The 14,752-nt window shown below is 40.8% G+C and overlaps 1 long non-coding RNA gene across 1 annotated transcript in view; it reads left to right on the top strand.

The window, feature by feature from the left end:
* The first annotated feature begins 1,632 nt into the window (after positions 1-1,632).
* Positions 1,633-14,752, top strand: part of LOC119033556 — a 28,467-nt gene continuing 15,347 nt past the window's right edge. Inside the window, exons 1-2 of the long non-coding RNA XR_005079291.1 lie at positions 1,633-2,065; positions 2,419-2,510. This is a non-coding gene — a long non-coding RNA (uncharacterized LOC119033556). The remainder of the gene's footprint in view (positions 2,066-2,418; positions 2,511-14,752) is intronic.

The following is a 14,752-nucleotide window of genomic DNA, read 5'->3' on the forward strand; positions in this document are numbered from 1 at the left end:
AAAACATGTCAGAGGGAGCCAAACCAAAACCACAAAAAAACCAAAACACCCGCTGCCAGCAAGCCCAAACAGGATCCAGTTTAAAACAACCAAATCGAAGTCACCCAACCTGCACAAAAAGAGAATCACGGTGAAACAGGCTGACAATAAAACATCTCCAGGGCAGTAAAAAATAATCAGCGCAAACCAAATAAACCAGCCAGCAAACACACCAAACTGTAAATTACCCCACAGCAACCTGAGCCACACAAAGTCATAAATCTGCTGGGTTGATGGCTGATTTTCCAGTTTGTCAACTAAAAGATATATTTCAACACTTACTGCCTGTTGGGCTTATGCCAACCAATCACCATCTGCAGAGCCAGTTGGTAAATCAATCTAAGTCAATCAATCTCTAAAAACTTAAAAACGTTACTTGAATCGTCTTGGCCAGAAATAATATTTGACCAATGCTGTGATACAGAAATACGTAGAAGTTAAGGTTATAGATTAACGATACTATAACTGTAGTCTTTAGGGCTGACTATCAGCAGTCTCACGCAATCACAGACTCGACGTGATGACAGTGAACGCGTCACAGACGTACGACTAAGGTCGGTGGGGGCCCAGTCTGCAAGTTCACAGGGTGGAAATTTGGGTGATCTTGCAAATCCAATTAGCCTAAAAGTCCTTTTCAGGTGAGTCTTAGGCAAGGCAGCCATCTTGGCTACGCCCCTGAGCAGTTAATTTCCGGCTTTTATTACAGTACCAGGCCCGTTTCTAGAGGAATGGGGAGAGAGCTGGAACTTCACTTTTGTGGTTGACTGGACATAAAAACTACTCGTACAGAATCACTGGTCAAATCTGATGAAAACAGCTTATAAAGTCACGTGATCCCCTTGTTTTTCACAAAGATAACACTTTTACTTTTTGTGCCGTGGTGTGAGCACTTGAACAAATATGAGTTTCATCTCTAATTCTTTCACTTTTATTTTGGTAATCCAATGCATTAGCACGATATCCTCCTCCTCCACGCCTATCATAAATCTGTCTGCAGCAGCTCCAAGTCGGTTGAAACTGCTCTGAATCTCAACTGTGAGCTCTGATCAGTGCAACAACACGGTTGGCTGATTTGTTACCAATTCGGCTGTGTTAAAGCACATGCTTGGAGGGGAGAGGGCAGGATATGTGTCATACAACAAACATCTCTGGCGTTACAGACTTTTTTTTTTTTTTATTCAAAATGCTTCAAGTGGTTTGTCTCCTCTCCTAAAACACAAAGACAGGAAACAGGGGAAACTGAATTTTCAAGCTCAGTGATTGGCTGTTACCAAAATGCACCTCGTGAGTAGTTGTTTTAACTTGTATCACAAATGTCTTTGTGTTTACGAGCTTGTACCTCTCAGGTGTTTGCCAGTCCAAGCCGTAAAAGTGAGTCATTGTGGGAAAAATGAATGTGGCCCTCCACTTCTCCCACATCACAACTCTACATTGTTCTCATTGTAAACAGATTCAAACAAGTGTGTCCAGAGTTAGTGTCAAAGAACTATTAAAAACGTACGTGAACATGCCCGCTGTGGCACAGTCCTGCATACATTCAAAATATTACCAGTGTGCACTAACTTGTGGCTTTGAAATAGTCACCAACAAATGCATCAATGATTCCTGTTTGAGTTATGTTGAAAATTAATTATTGACTTTATTTTAAAAAAATAACTAAGAGATGAGAGATTACATTTGGATTCATCTGAATGTGTTTGTTTCAGGAAGAGATTGCACATTAGAACCTGACCGGTGAGCTTTTCAAACTGTGTCTCTTCATCGCTATTAGACAAAACAGAAACAGTAATTTCCATATTGTCTAAAACTGGTGCCTGTTGAAACTGTTTACTTGTAGACTTACTGTAAAAAGGCGACCAAGTTATTGGAAATGATTAATTGTGTTTGACTGATGCACTTCCTGTACCGGCTCTCTCGTGCTCAACTTAACTTCCTGTTTACAGCTCCAACATCCCACAAACCCCTGCTGCTCTAATAGGAAATGCTACACACCACAGGCCTGAGGCCTGCAGCCAGCTGAGGTGAAGTAAGTCACATCACATCATGGCATTTCTGCTTTCCTGTGAAAAGACTGAAGCGTGGACGTTTGCACAAGATCCCGCTTTAGTTTGGGTTGACAAGGCCAGCGATGAGTGGACTGTCAAGTTCAAAGTGTTATTCACATGAATGCTATTTTGCTAAAATGCTACTCTCAACACAACAACAATGCCATGTGATAGCCTTCCAGGTCTAATTTGGCTCACATTAATCCTCTTTTATAAAGATTAGAAGCTTGAAAAAAATCCTCATGATCATGAAATCCTCTCAAGACCAACTGAAAAACTTTCTTTGCATCCTAATGTGTGCTCTTTTTCTTTCGACTTTCTGACTCCCTTCCAGCTGTCATGTTTCTATGACGGGAAGAGGACCATGCTTGAATGCTGAAACAGTTCACAGGATCCTTTGTCTTCCAGACGAGGGGAATCTGAATGGTAGGAACTCTTCACTTTACAAACACGGGATTAAAAACAAGTCACAGACAGACTCTGCAATTGTTTAAAGTCACTGGCCGTCATATTTGTGTGTGCAAACAGCTGCAGCGAGGCTGACATTACAGACATGACAGCGACATCAGAGGTTTTTTGCATTAAGGGTTTTTAATAGACTTGGACTAATTGTTAATGTTTGTTTTGTACCCTTTAATTTGGATCACACCACGCATCAGAGAAGAGGATTGGTGACTTTGTTTTGCAGGCTGAGCGCTCTGATATTAACCTTATTTTTCGTAAGTTCTAATTTTATCGTCTCTTTCCTGCTCCGAGTTGGTTCATGCTGTCACAAGTTTGTCTTATCTTTTCTCTCTTACTACATATCCTGTACTTCTTTTCTTTTTTTTTTTTTTTTTTTGTTTTCACAGTGAATGGGAAATGCAAGTGTGACACATGTCATGCGAGTCTGCGAGGGCAAAAGTTCTAACATACAGTTCAGGAAGTCAGTCAGTTTACATGCGGCAAAATGCAGAACTGTCGCATGTAAACTGCTTTGTGTTTGCCTTCCCTTCAAACATTATGAAAAGTCACAAAAGTAGATTTATTTTTGATTTGTGATGTCACTCGATAGTGTAGAAAACGCTGGAAGTCCAAACGCACAGTTTTGACTGCTGCTGCCGCCGCCGCTGCTGCCGCCTCTGTGCCCTTGGGGTTAATGACAGGTTTGTCTCAAAACAACATATAATCGCTGGCAGTTAACTGAGCAAACACGTCATCCAGTGACTCACAGCGAGATTCGGTGTTATTCTGTCTCATGATATTCCCCTCGGACAAAAGAAGCTTTAAGAACAGTTAAGAGGACTCGTGTTTTTCAGATATATTCTGATTGAGGATGATGGTGTTTTGCAGAGAGATGAAGTTTGCTTTGGACTGAATTACTCAATTAGAAAGAATTCAGGGTCAGATATGTGACTGGCAGCAGCTATCCCAATTTTATCCTAGTTTAATGCAGCCCATGTTTTACCGAATGAGGTGACAACTTTGTAAGGATCAGAACATCATAGTGGTGTCAGGGATGCAGCTACCATTGAGGACACTGAGGTCAGGTTCTCTGAATCTTTCCCTGGACTTTGGTGGTTTTAGCTGCCTTGGGGGTTTTTACGCTCTTTCGCAGGGCCCAAGGTGTGGCCTGCTGGCTTGTTTCCAGCATGAATTACTCTTTTGAGTGTGTGTGTTGTGTGTGTGTGGGGATGGGGTGGGGGGGGTGCATGCACAAGGTGCATTTTTCATCATTTTTAATTTTCTGAGCATGGACACTGTCAATTCAGGCAACCTGGGATCCTTTAGGTGCTTTTTGTCCTGTGGTCCACAGTTAAGTTTTCATTCTGGTTTGGGGACCCTGCTCGACAGCCTGGGTCTTCCACAGCGGGTCCAGGACCCCAAAGGGCTCTTCAGATTACAGCACGTGGTTCCCCAAAATTACTGTGTGATTATATTTATTACAATTTTCTATTTAGAAAGTGTCTGAAGATACACATCATGTGATGGTCTGCTCATGATTCCTCGTGCAATCATATGAGCAAGCTAACTGAACCGTGTGCTAAATCACTGTGCAGTCAGCTAACTGTTATTGAAACATGTTGGCCTGTAATCTAAATGATTATCCTGAGTGTATGGACATTCTTATGAGTTGTTTTGTAACTCAGTCAAGCAACAGAAACCACCACAGAGTGTGAGGCGAATGCATCAAAACATTAGCCATGCCCTCCATGTTGTTGTAGGCCCAGATTAATATGCAACAGGATTTTATGTAATATTGTATGTGCAATCAGGGGTCCAAGCTCCAAGCTTAAAGTCACCTGCTCTACGGTTGAAAATCAGCACATAGTTGGTGCTTTTAAGCGCTGATTCCAGATGCGATAGACTTTAGGTTTGACTGTAGGTTGACAAAAATAAATGAATGTTGACTTCAGTGTTTCCCTAAAAGAACTGTACTGCTGGCACTGTGTAGAAAGATTTAAAAGGGCATTTGTCTTTTTTTTGTAACAAATAAAAAAACATAATGTGACAATATATAAAAAAGGTTGCATTGGTTGAATTTGAGCTCATGTCTGCAGTTGTGATTATCAGGGCCAGATCTAATAGACAGATTACTGTAGTCTAGGCAGACTTCTGTCAGGGTCCCCCTCACACACATTTTACTCATATGAGATATAAGTAAAGCAAAGCTAACGTTGTGTTTATGTTTAAGTGGGAAAAATGGACCCTATGTTACATGGAGAGCTCTGACAATGGTGTCATGGCGTCTCTCAGTCTCTAATTTAACCTCCATGATAACTGAATGAAATGCTTTAAAATGAGCCTGTGAGTCATGGCGCGCTGTGAGAAGGACCCATGTTGCTGAATGGCTCCTTCCCAGTTGAAGTGTTGCTCAGTTTGGATGTATTTCAGTGTTTCTTTAATGAACGGGAGTTGGACAAGATCAAGTCCAGCTGTGATGCATTTATTAGTTTATCTGTAACTGATTTCGAAATGAAATTACACTTTTTTTTATTTTTTTTTTAACAAGTTTAGTCCCATAAAGGAAAGTGTGAAAGCCCCGTAACAAGACAGCTTTATTGGATGAATAAAAATTAAAGACAGTAGGATAGATTCACACCACATGTGAGGCTGTGGTTTAGATTTAACACACGTTAACACACAACTTCCTTTGTCTCCTGCCGTGAGCCTCATCACGCCACTCTGTAATATTTCATCAGACTTTGTTTTTGACTCACTGTAAAATCTGCAGGGCAGACGTGCAGACAAATACGTCTAATCTCTGTGAAGCCGGTGAAAGACCTTTTTAAACCCCACTTAAGTTTTTAAAAAAGTCAGGTGTTGTTGCAAAACCTCCGCCACAGGTTTCAGAATCAAAAGCGCTCACATCTTCAAAAACAAAGATATCAAAGCTGCTCCTCCACCCGGGGCGACCAAACAACTTGATGCTGCTGAAATTGATTTTTTCGGGCCTTCCTCCGGGGAGAACGGTGTGAGATTCACCTGACTAAAGTGAAGAGGTTGAAAGGCTTGTGCAACATCCTTGTTAAGGTTTTTTTTGTATTTACTGCTTGTATTTATTTTAGATACGCCAGCCATGCTTTGAGGGGTCTGTGTTGCACAGCGTTGCGTTTTGTTGTCTTGTTTTTGTGTTTTTGCATCACTTTGGGTTGCTTTTGTGTTGCGCTATATTGTGCTGTGTTCAAGTAAGAATACAAAAACACTGAGTGGTAAATTCACTCAGGGGAGAAACACTTGATAAGGACCCTCCACAGATTTTTACACATCGACCTTTAGTTTGATTGTCACAGAAATCAGAGTTATGTTGTTTTGCTTGCAGGGACGTTCTGATGAAATACCCTTGTGTTGCATTAGGGGAAATGTAGGACTCGATTCACAGATGAAACTAAATATCTGAATAGGTTTGGCGCGGCTGGTTTTTAATAAAAGCTTTGCGAGCTTGTTTTCACGCTGTACTCGTCTGGATCAGTGAGTCACTCAGCAGGGAATGACCTCACAAGGATGTGAAACAGGAAATGCACTGACTCAGATCAAACGGGCCTCCACTCTGCACTAATGTGAAACTATGAAAAGAATCAACTCACATACTAATTGGAAAATAGATGCTTATAGACGATAAGGAGTATCCTGCGTGTCGCCCGTCTCGGAAAAGGAGTCACAAATGATCCAGAAAGATTTTGAGGCGCCGTAGTCCAGCAGGTTTCGCTCACTCATTAATAATAACTCTCGTCTGCTGAGAGCGAAGGAGGAATTTATGTCAGAGAGCCACAGAGTCCGCAGAGGAAGGAGGTCGGGGTGGTCGGATGGGTCATATCGTGTCATATTGTGACACAAGAGACGGCTGTTTGTGACTGATCCTGTGAGGTCAGAGGAGATGATTACAGCGGGGGAAAAAGAGTTGAGCTTTCAGAGCGAACGCTGTAGCAGAACGTTCTCGCACATTTGTGACTACACTGCAAATTGGAAAATGTTGCCTTTACTTAAGGTAGGTTAATCATTTTAAGCTGTTAAAGCTCCTACAACTGAGATTTAATAATCTGCTTTACTTGGTAATTTCGAGGTAATTGGTTTACTCAGTTTCTTTTTGAAAGTAAGATCACATTGTTAGAGTTTAAAGTGTAACGAGGCCTTTAAAAAAAAATGATGCTGACAAAAATTGGTCACTTTAAATAAGAAGTGAGGACACGTCCCTGGTGTCCCCTGAGTAAGTGACACTTATGTTTGTTTCCTGTTTTTGCGCCAACAGTGCAGTCAGTCATTCAGCATTGTTCCTCAACCGTAACCAAATTGTTGTTATTGTAACCACACCACCGAAGGTCCCCGCAACTTTGTAAGGATCTTCTTGAGCCATGTGTTCAGACATAACAAAAAATTCTCTCCTATAAAAAATGAATTTGACCCTCTTAACTTTCAAGATCTTTCACATGAACAAGAACATATGTAAAATGCTGCTGGGAAGGAAAAAAATTAAAAAGCACGATCAGTCTCCAGCAGAATTAAGTTCACTCCTTCTCATAAATCCAAAAAAGCTTTAGTATCCACATCAGCTTGTGTAAGTTGCATCCTGGACCATCACTGGTTTCCAAAGAAGTTGTGCTCAGTGAATAATTTATCAGGGAGTTCAGTTTGGACCTGCTCAGGTTGCAAAGTGTCACGAGTTGACTTTTGCAGTGAGCTGGCTCTATACAAACACAGACTGACTGACTGTCACTAAACCAGGCGTTGAAGCAAATGAGCGTGAAAACATCCTTTTAGGTGTCGACCTTCTGCACCGTGAAGCTCAAACATCAGAGTGAATTAATGACAAGCCAAACACATGTTGGAGTGAAAGGAAACATTAACCACGGCTGTGTTACATCAGGAAAAAAAGGTTTATTTTGACAACAGTGATTTGTTTGACAGTCAATGTAATGGGGTGTCAGATCAGAAAATGTGTTAATCTGAATGATGATTGATAATACATTTTGTTGTTTAAAGGGGAATTATGTAGTTTTGGTGAAGAAATTCAAGCTCAGATAATATTTAGAACATTAATGGGGTAACAATACAAACCTTTCCATATAATAGTAAACAAGCTGTTCTCAGAGTAAAATAAGGTCCCCAGAACACTGTTTGAAGCTCGAAAAGTGGCAGGGTCCGCCACATATAACCAAAGTATTACAGTATGAAACTGTGTTGTCCTTTAAGGTCAGTTTGTTTATTCAGTCATGACAACAAAGACAGTTTATTTATTTAGCCTGTTTGTTTTCTCTTCTGATTAAAATGTCTTCCCCAAAACCACATAGTGCACCTTTTAATTTAGAGGATTTTTTTTTTTCTTTTCCACCTGTGTTTTAAATTAGGCAAGATTGCCTCACAATGTACTGGAACTTTCTTTACAAACTGAGCGTTCACAGAGAAAAGGGAACTAAACAGGAAAAGTTCCACTGAAGTGAGAAAAACATGTTGCCAACACTGACTTTGTCCTCGTAGATACCTTGATTTCCCAGAAATGGAAACCAAGACCAAGTCCAAATGAGGAAGTGGTGTTTATCACTTTGTGAGTTGTTATAAGTTCATATATCAGAATTCAGCTCATGACTCATGTCTGACCACAGTCTGAGGTAACCGGGCTACTCGTGTAAATTTAAGTAAATCTTTTTGAGAGGACAGTTGCCAATACACAGTAAATACTGTGAAACATCTGTAACAACAAAAAAGCAGGCAGGCCAGGGTTTGTCAAGGTCTCGAACATCATCTATTGTGCAGAAGCTGAGGTTCTACCAGAGAATCTACTTTTCTTTTTGCCCATCGTACTCATCAGCTGGATGATCGTCATCGGATGAATCACTGCTCTGTGAGACTGACCACCTGTCCCAGGGTGAAGCACGCTGGCGATGAGCTCCAGCCCCAAAGATGAAGAGATTCATGATCATTAAACTATGCAAGTGTTCAAGGGGAAGAGGCGGCTCTGTTAATATGAAGTCATTTAGAAACTTTTGACACTGACTCATCAATAAATGTTCATGTCTGATGCTGCAAAGGCAAATTTTTCAGGGAACAGTTTGGATATCCACCATATACAAACTGGACACGGCTGATGAAACCAGATACAATGGAAACAAGGTCATAGTACACCTGCACAAAATACAGCTGAGATGCCCTCTTTCTATAAAAGTGTGCAGTTGGACACCAATTAAAAGTACTTCACATACTATTTTCTAACATTAGACAGCTGGCAATGTCCCGACTTCTCTTGAAAAATATCTGTATTTTTTTTTTTTTTTGTCACCACAAGCACAGCTGGAGATGTCCCAAGGTCTCCATAAAAATATCCGAGGTGTCAGTCTTACCAATGTTGAACTGGGCTTGACATCCTTCAGTCTGATATGACAGTCAGGCCATGAACATGTAATGTGGCCATTATATGAAACATACTGTAGAAATACCAATGTGGCACACATGTCACACAAATGTGAATGCGTCACCATTTTATACTTTTGTATTTTATTTGTGTTATTTAATTACCTCCTCTATACATTTTCATGGCAGTCTGCCGTTCCTGTGTGGGTAAATGTTTCCATGCTACAGGTATGTAATACATGGAGCGGCCCTTATTGTAAGCACTGTAGGAGAACATGTGGAGCAGCCACAGCGAGGTGTGCAGCGTGTTTCTAGTAGATCTCCATGTAACTCCCCAGCAAGGTAACCAGCACCTCGTGCTGTGGCCTTCTGTTGTGTGGAAAAACTACTTGGTGTGTAGGACGAGATCAGACCGTGGTAGCTCATGGCACGACGGAAAAAGGCGGATTATTGACTTCTCCATTAAAACAACATGTTTGTTTGAATGTGCTGTAAACTGACTCTCAACACGTGTTTTGATTATCATTTAAACGCTTTTATTTGTTTGCCTACTTTGCATTCATCCATCGCAATTTAATTCATGACGGTAGTGTTTCACATTGAAACTTGAAAACGAAGCCTCAGAGTGGTGATGGTCGCCCTGATGGAGGCCAGACGGCTGAAAACATTTTGTGAACAGAGCGTGGTGCACTGAGTTTGGAAACACTGTTCTACACCTCGCTTTGTGTGTAATCGTATCACTGAACTAAACAATGTTGTGATTGAATGTTAGAAAGGGTTTTGCAGAAGGTCAAATAACCTGTGATGAGGTGTTTGATGCAGACGGACAAGAACTGAATTGTCGAGTCTTATGGTTTTCCAATTTCATTAAAAGGCCTGGAAATCGATAGAAAAATGGGTGTTTTTAAATTGTGTCATTTTTTTTTTTTACAAAAATGTGTACATATTTTTTTCCCAAGCTTACATTAAGACATTTGTTCATGTCCTTGGCTGTGATTTATAGCAAAATAAGGCACAAATATATTTAAAAAAAAAAATAAATACAAAAAATAATACTATTCGCTGGATGTTATAGCAGCCATGATTGTTGTTTTGATGTAGATGCAGAGCCGTCTTACAGTCAGGTCCACCACATCTAAAAGCCTTCTGGAGGGTCATGGAAAATATGTGTCATGGAGGCCAAACTGAGGCAAACAATGTACGGTTGCACTAATGTGAGAAGAGTCTCTTTGTTTGTGTTTGTCTCTCCGTTTGTAAATCTGATCGTTCTCTCTCTAATAAATAAAGAATTTATTATTTGAGGGAAACCGTTCTGTCTTTCCACTTTTGTCTCTCCAACTTCCTTCTCCGCTTAAAGCAGTCACCAGTGTGTCTCTGAATGAGTTTGTGTCAGCGTGGGACGGCAGCGGGAGGGCTTTTCCGACTCATTAAACACACAGGTCATTGTGTGTCATGCAACAAAGCTCCTGAATAGCAGCAGGTCAGGAGATTATTTTTTTTTTAACTATATGAGGAAGTCTAAGACACATCGTGGCTTCATTAAGATTTAAGTTTCATGTGTAGAAAACATGTGATTTTCAGTTTTAGTCACTGTTTAGCAGTCAGTGCAGATTCAGGCTGCAGTCACATGATCGCACACACGCGCACACACACACACACAGAAACAGAGCTGAATGCACTTGACCTGTTCCTGACTCCTCGCTCATCTCAAAATCTTCAGGTACTTTCCTTATGGATCCCTCCCCATTTACTGGTAATCACACCACACTGCAAGTCCCGCCCCCGCTGTACCTCTGCACCAGTCAGAGAGCTCTTTGGCTCATGGGTTAATGTGTGGTCTCTGGGGGCTGTGCAAGGTGCTGTAGCTGGGTTCTTGATAAAGTTCCTCCTCTCTAGTTTCAGAAGGTCTTCGAGAAAGATCTGGCACAGAGCAATTAAAACCGTACGTGACAAAGCGCACAACACAACATCAAAGTTACTTGTAGAGACAAAAAATGAAAGGAAATCTTTTGAGCATTTTGAGTTTTGCTTGTAGTGGAGTATTTTTTTTTTTAATGTTGTGCAACTGCTTCTTTTATGTTTTAAGTGTAACAATTTTTTTTGTTTCCCTTTTGAAAATATCAGCTTCAAAATCATTTAGATGCTACAGTGTCTTGTAATAGAGTAAATGGTGTCTCTGTCTCAGCCACTCTGCCCCCATATCACTTGTCTCTGCATTATGTAACTTCAGTTAGAGGGTTGGATCACAGCGTTACATACGTGTTTACTTCAGTGTACAAAGTTTTCAGCACATAACATTCTTATGACGTAATGAGTTTTATGTGCAGTTAGCACAACAAACTGTTACAGACCTGGGATTTGTATATATGACTGGTTCATAATCAAACCCTGCCTTATTCACCAAATATATTGTTTAAGTTATTGGTAACAATTTAGAAGGGTACAAGTCATCATGTACTTAAATAATGGTTAGCTAATTAATGGCGGATGTATCATGAAGTTAACAAATGATGAGATTACTATGACTTCATGTGAGTAGTTCTCACTGAATGGATTATTAGATGGGGAATCTTAATTCAGTTTCTTCATGGACTAATTGATATGCAAGGATGGAAAGCACCTACGTTTTTCACTAGAGTAAAAGTACAGGCTCTTGAACTTATTCTCTGAAGGTCATTTCTACCAGCCATTTCTGTGCAAAGCCAACTGAACCTGAGCCTTTGTCACTACCACGCCTTCTCTCCATTCCAGTCTCCCTCTCTGTCTGCTTCCGTCTTGTTTTGTCTTTAACATCGTTTAGTCTCGCTACATGCGCGATACGCACTGATAGTTGAAATCGGTCTTGTGATGTTGGGAAGGCAGCGTGTCTATATAAAAGATTAAAATAGAATTGCTAATTCCCTGCAAATGTTGCTAAAACTAAACTAACAAGCCTGTTTTGAAATTGCACTCTGTGTGGCATCTCTTGCCACCTTCTTTTGAGTCTGATCATTGCCAACTTTGCTATTTCACTCTTCGTGCACCAGGGTATTTTCCTTTCCTATCTGAAAGCTGAAAGTACCTGGCAGATCTGATTCCCATACAACCAGCAGGAACTACCTGTTCTAAAACATGCAGCTCACCTGAATTGTCTTTCTTGTATCCCACGTGAAAGGCACTTTATGATTTGTTGAAGATGTGTATTCTCACTACGATTTTGAAGTAGCTGACAGTGGGATTCCTGCTGGCTCGTTTCCTTTCCATTTGTACTGTAGTTTCTGTGATGCCTCATCCTCACAGCATGTGGTACTGTGACTCATTTTTCCTATGAGTATGGCTTTTACAGGAATTTTAGTTTCACTTTCAGTAGGTTTCGACCCCTTTATGTGAAGCAGAGGACTTTAGCACTCGTAAATGTACATGCTCTGTGATGTGGCTTCAAAGACTCGCCTTTAAATATTTAATAAAAATGAGAGCCTTTGAATATTCAGGCTCAAACATCATTGAACTGATAAGAGCATGTGTCATTTCTGAGTCAGAAGGAACAGACGCCAGATTGAGGAATCAAAGTAGCAGGAAACTGTGCATGTCAGTCGCGCACAGTCTGACAGTAATTACCAGACTGACTCTTTATATCAAAGGAAAATTTGACAGAAAGATAATGAGTCCATTTTCCTCTGAATGCAGCGCGCGCGTTTCTGATTCATCACCGTCAGTTTATTACTTGCACGGGATGGAGAATGCAGCAGAATTTGGCAAACACGATGGATATGAACATCTCACTCAGCAGGGGTGAGCTGCAAGTTTGTCGATGAGACCTCTAAGTACGTCACTTGAGTCGGACAAAATAAGTTCAACAAGGTAAATACCTTCTCCATCTGAAAGTACCTGGCAGCTTCCATGTCTTTCAAATATCTGGAATAAACCAGCCTGCTCTGTAACCTGCATAAACATTCATCTTTACCTCCTCACTCTATCTGCACTGCACTTCCCAGAAATCTCTTCTCACACTCATAATCATGTGCGACGTGTGCATGTGTGAATGTGCCTGTAACTTTTCTTGGAAATTTTTCCCAGCGAAGTTTGATTATCTGTAAGCCCTGTTCTTCCTGTTGCTTGCTCAGACACGGTGGATGGTGGTAATGCTGCTAATGTGACTGCAATTACCAATTTCCTCTGCGTTTCATTCCAAATTAAACAGAAATGTTGATTGGAAAAACTTTAACTCTTAATAAGCATAAGTGTGACATTTTGGGAATTACTTACTTACTTACTTTCTGGTTGGAGAGTTAGATGAGAAGACTGATAAGCTAGCACTAACATGTCCATGTGCTCACACTGAGCCACATCTTGGCATATTTTAGCCTAAAGACAACATGGAAACGGTAAAACAAGCCTGGCTCTCCACCTACCACTAGTCATGACCAAGAAACAATCCAGGAAATACCCATTTGGGTGAAAAAATAAAGGAAAAGTTTAATCCCAAAAATGTTGAACTATTCCTTTAAGATACTGAACGTTCATAAGTCTCCTGCTTTGGAGAATTTTGCGGAGTCAATGTGGGAATCTGAGCAAGGATTTCCAGAGTGTAAAGGAACAATTGGTGAGATATGGCCAGTCATTATCACCGTAATCACTGTTGGTGTTAAGATGGCACTGTGTACTGAAGTGAGCATGCTAACCAGCTAGCCCACACCCATCCTGTCTATCCTGTCCTGTAGTCCCGCATTGTACCGCAAGAGACGATAATGTGAAAGCCCCTGTAGTTTCATCTGGGAGATATAAAAGCATCAAGTTCACTTTTTATTATGATACATAAACAAACTCACAAAACGTCAAGAAAAGGAAATAATTTTACACTTACTAAAGAGAAAAGTACAACCATACACCCTCTAAATTGAAGTTGTTTAGTGAACAAAGACATGGTTTTGGTTTGTCTTTACACATTTAGGTTCGGTCAAAATAAATGCTCGATTCACACAGTAAGATGTTTAAAATATTCTGGCTCACACCATTTTTGCCTGCACAACTCTCTCTGTCCTCTGAAGCTTCAGGACTTCACTGCCATGACTTTTTTCTCCATGGAGACATGGTCCCGGTCAGAACAGCTGTAAATCACCTCCATACTTTATCCACTGACTTCAAACTTTTATCCACCAGTCTTGGACTCTGTGTTCAGTCCCAGTCCTGCTGTTGACAACAGACACACCCCGCAGAAACCAAACGTGCCAAGACTTCCGTCAGCTAATAGGGCACTCGGCTCCATGGTTAACCAAGCTACTACTCTCCAGCAGCTAGTTGCTACAGATGAAGAGTAGCAAGTCCAGTATAGTGAGCAGCAGATAGCAGCTATCTTATCCCCTATAGTGATGGAGCTACATTTAAATTCTGCCCATTTCTAATAAAATTACACCTTTTCTCCAACTGCTGGTAGAAAATACATTTTTATGAAGATTTTACAGCCACAAATGCATGAACTTCACGTCGTATTGAGCTGGGCACAATATTAAACATACGCCTGCACTTTGTTTTAAATATTGTCAGCCTGTGAAGTTTATCAGGTTTCATCTATTTGTATGAAACCTGTTGAATTTAAGTACTGCCAGTAACTCTGGGATTTTCCACTGAAACTGGAGCGAACACACTGATGTTATCGCTTCCTTGTTGTATGGGGAGAGAACATAATCACTGAATTACTACAGCAGTTTTCTTGTGCTTCCACAGATGGATTCTCCTGCCCATTTAAACTACATTAACATCAGCAGCATGCTCCCAAAATCTTTGGCAGCAGCTGTTAGTTTGGTAGGAGTTTATCTGGGAAACCCTGAGGCCTTTTTCCCAAACCAACCCTTGCTCACTGGCAC

Source organism: Acanthopagrus latus, chromosome 15 (assembly GCF_904848185.1).
Source record: "Acanthopagrus latus isolate v.2019 chromosome 15, fAcaLat1.1, whole genome shotgun sequence".
Lineage (NCBI taxonomy): Eukaryota > Metazoa > Chordata > Actinopteri > Spariformes > Sparidae > Acanthopagrus > Acanthopagrus latus.